This window comes from Gadus macrocephalus, chromosome 4 (genome assembly GCF_031168955.1).
Source record: "Gadus macrocephalus chromosome 4, ASM3116895v1".
Lineage (NCBI taxonomy): Eukaryota > Metazoa > Chordata > Actinopteri > Gadiformes > Gadidae > Gadus > Gadus macrocephalus.
The window spans coordinates 25,457,599-25,461,715 of record NC_082385.1 but is presented as its reverse complement, the minus strand read 5'-3'; positions in this window follow the sequence as shown (position 1 = coordinate 25,461,715).

The following is a 4,117-nucleotide window of genomic DNA, read 5'->3' as shown; positions in this document are numbered from 1 at the left end:
GCACCCTTGGTCAGGAGGGCGGATAGCTCCTGGGCCAGAGCTGCGGCCTTCGTCGGGTCACGGACGACTGTCATCCTGACCCGGCCGAAGGCCTGGGGCCGGCGTTGGAACTGTAATTCGTACCCCCGGGTTAAGGTGGAAACCACCCAGGGGTCTATAGTACAGGCAGCCCAGTAACTGATCTGCTGCTGGGAAAAACAGCCGACGACCGGCCCCGTGGTCTTAGCGCCTGGCCCCCCGGCCTCTGTCGGCTCTGGAGGGGTACCGGTGAGGCTCCGCGGCCCGAGGCTGCCCGGGCGATGGGCGGGCGGGGGCGCGAAAGCTATCAGCGGGCTGCTGGGTGGGTCGCCGAGACCTGCGTAGGCCCTCATCTCTCGCTGGGTAAGAGCGTGGTGTCTGGTAGCGGCCCCGGGGGGCAGCCGGGGGGGCTCTAGGCCTGGCAGGAGCGGACACACTCCTGTGAAGACCCGACAGCTGCAGGTTGGTTTGCCTAGCTTGGGCAGCTCGCTCCAGCGTCTCCAGGGCAGCTGACCCAAACAGCTCCCCCGGTACCACTGGCACGACTCTGAGGGCCTTCCTGCACGCCTCCGTCAGGGGCGACTGAGCCAACCAAACCTGGCGGCGAGTCTGGACCAGGGTGGACATAACACGCCCCAATTCCCTGGACATGAGGGCAAAGGCCTGTAGGGACGCGTCGCTCAGGTCCTGCGTAGACGGCTCAACTGCAGCTTGTTGCAGCGAGGTCGAGAGCGCCAGCATTAGGTGGGAGAGGGAGTTGCCAATCCGCCCCATACGCGCTGCTGCGTCATAGGCCTTCGAGAGCAGGTCGTCTGTGACCCTGCACTGGGGCCGAGGACACCTGGCATCCGGCCGCAAGGCCTGATCGGGGGTTAAAATGAGGGAGGCAATGGCGGGCTCAACGGGTGGCATGCGACCCAAACCATACTGCGCTGGATCCCGCATGGCAGCCAAGGCCCGAGCACTGGAAGAAGGACGGGGGAGAGCCTTGGCATCCTTCCAGCAGACGTGTAGCTCCTTTAAATACTCCTCCGAAGGAGGGACAGAGAAAGGGGCTGTGGCAGGGCTGCGCCTGAAAAAGGCGCTAGGCTGAGCCAAGTCTGCCTGAGGAGCATCGAGCCCCAGGTGAGCCAGGGCCGTACGGATGACGGCCCCGATGGGGTTACCCTCTGTGCTGTGCCCGGAGCTCTGAGCAGAGGAGCGGGAGGCCTCCCCAAAAGCGTTTGAGGCTTCCTCCCCCGTGACACCCTCACTGAAGAGGTTGGGTGATGCCGCCAGCGACAGGACATCGTCCGTCCCCGGCACATCCCCCAAGGAAGGGTCAGGCCGGATGTCAGCCACCGCGCCACCTGCCCCAGGTTGCAGGGTCAGGAGGAGTTCCTGTATCCTCACCATGTCGGACGACAAGCGATCCACCTTGGATGCTAGCTCGTCCCTAGCCCTTTTCCTGGGGGGGGGGCCTGCTCTACCCCGACGCCAAGAACGGACGGGCTGAGCCGGAGGAAGTGGCGCCATTGATGGAAGGTTGACGGCTGCCGGATGTTCCACCGCTGCGAGCCTAGCCAGCCTGAGTGCCAAGGGCATGGAGCCGCAGTTCATACAGGCCCTCTCTGTAAGGCCCTCCCTCAAATGCTCGAAGCCGAGGCAAGAGGGGCAGCGATCATGGCCATCGTCAGGCTCAAGGAGGGCCACACAGGCGCCACACACATGAGCCATCAGCAGAACACTGGGAGAGGGAGCACTGCCTTCACCAGTAAGCTACTAATTCAAGAAAAGCCAAAAAAGTGTTACCGGGAGAGGACGCGAGAGCGCAGTCTTCACCAGCAAGTGACTGAAAATAATTACACACTCAAATATACAGCAGTGTTCTCGGTAGAGGACGCGAGAGCGCTGCCTTCACCGGTAAGTGACTGAAAAGAAACACACAAGTGTTACAGGGAGAGGGCGCGAGAGCGCTGCCTTCACCGGTAAGTGACTGAAAAGAAAAACCCCAACAGTGTTACAGGGAGAGGGCGCGAGAGGGCTACCTTCACCGGCAAGTGACCGAAAGAAATACGCAACAATGTTACAAGGAGAGGGCGCGAGAACGCTGCCTTCACCGGTAAGTGACTGACCGGAAAAACTTTTACCAAATAAATTTGGTAACCCAGAACACAGCCGAGCTGTTTCTATCAGGGAGCTATCAAGTAGCAGCTACAAGCGCTGGGGGGAGCGAACTGTACAATGTAGCCAGTAGTGAAAATAATCCCAGTAGTGAAAATAATCCCAGCAGTGTTGCCGGGAGAGGACGCGAGAGCGCTGCCTTCACCGGTAAGTGACTGAACGATTATATATATATTCTTCTAACAAAAGTGTTACTAAACAAAAACTTCTACTCAAAGGAAGCCTTTCGGCGCTGTACAGACAAACAGCCCCTGGAGGACGAGTTCACCCGTTGCTCCGACCCTTGGTCGCGAGGCTGCACACAGTCTGGAGCGCGATCCTTTTCAAAAAGCGAATACGCTATCCGCAAGCGGTACTACTACATGCGTCTTTGCGAGAAGATGAAAGGAACAGATCCTCTGTCGACACCGGGCTATATAGCCAATCCGATGTCACGAGGGTCACATGTGACCTTGTTGGTATAGGTACTCGAACTGCGCATGCGCGAGACGGATAAATCCAGTGCTAAAATTCGTGCGCGTGCGCGAAAGCTGCAGGCTGCCGGTTACGTTGCTCCAGCCTTTGAGTTCGCTTTTTTTTAACTTTCTTAACTTTTATTACTTTTGTTCATTCTTATTTGTTTCACTTCTAACCCGGTGAAGTCCTACCCTCTCTAACGAGGCTGCTTTTGAGTGTTTTAGTGCTTTTTTAGTGATTGTTTTTTATGCCGCAGCAACAAGCTGCCTTTGTTTACTCCGGTGAACAGCTGTTTGCGCTAATGCCGACCGGCATAGTGGACAGACCAGCTGATATCCCACCTGAACTCTGGAGGAAAGCTAACCGGGGATGCAGAGGAGGGAAACAATGTCGTGGGATGAGAGGAGGGTCGAGACGGGAAGGGCTTATGGATACGAGAAGATTTAAGCCGTGTCTCCCCTCGGTTGTTATGGGAAATGTGCGGTCTCTTAGCAACAAAATGGACGAGCTGACGGCGCTGACGCGGAGCCACCGGGAGTACCGGGAGTGCAGCCTGATGTGTTTTACTGAGACATGGCTGCACAGGGACATTACGGACCAGATAGTCTCCGTGGATGGCTTCCACACCATCCGAGCTGACCGGGATTGTATTGAGAGCGGTAAGCGGAAAGGAGGGGGGGTTGCCGTTTTTGTAAACAGCAGTTGGTGCAATCCTGGTCACATCACCATTAAAGAACGGCTCTGTAGCCCGGATGCTGAACTGCTCGCCGTTGGACTTCGTCCATACCATCTGCCTAGAGAGATCCCACATGTTATCATTGTTGTACTGTACATCCCTCCCTCTGCAAACCCAACATCTGCCAGCAGCATCGTCCATACCACCATCTCCAAACTCCAGACTCAACACCCCAGTGCCCTCATCATAATTTCGGGAGACTTTAACCACGTCACCTTGGATAGAGTTCTGCTGACCTTCAAGCAATATGTGAGCTGTCCTACCAGAGAGGAGAGGACCCTGGACCTGATGTATGCTAACATTAAGGATGCATACATCTCCTCTTCTCTCCCCCCTCTGGGCAGGTCAGATCATAACCTGGTTCACCTCAAACCCTGCTATGTGCCTCTGGTGAAGAGGAAGCCTACGACCACAAGGACTGTGAGGAGGTGGTCGGGGGAGGCTTATGAGGCACTGCAGGGCTGCTTTGAGGTGACTGACTGGCCTGCACTCTGTGAGCCCCACGGGGAGGACATTGATGGGCTTACAGAGTGCATCACAGACTATATCAACTTCTGTGTGGACTGCAATGTCCCTGCACGGACTGTTACCTGTTATGCCAACAATAAGCCGTGGATCACCAAGGACATTAAGGCCATCCTGAATGAAAAGAAGAGGGCGTGAGAGATGGCAACCGTGATGAGGTGAGGAGAGTACAGGTGGTACTCAAACTTGCAATCAAGGAGGCAAAAAGCAGATACAGGA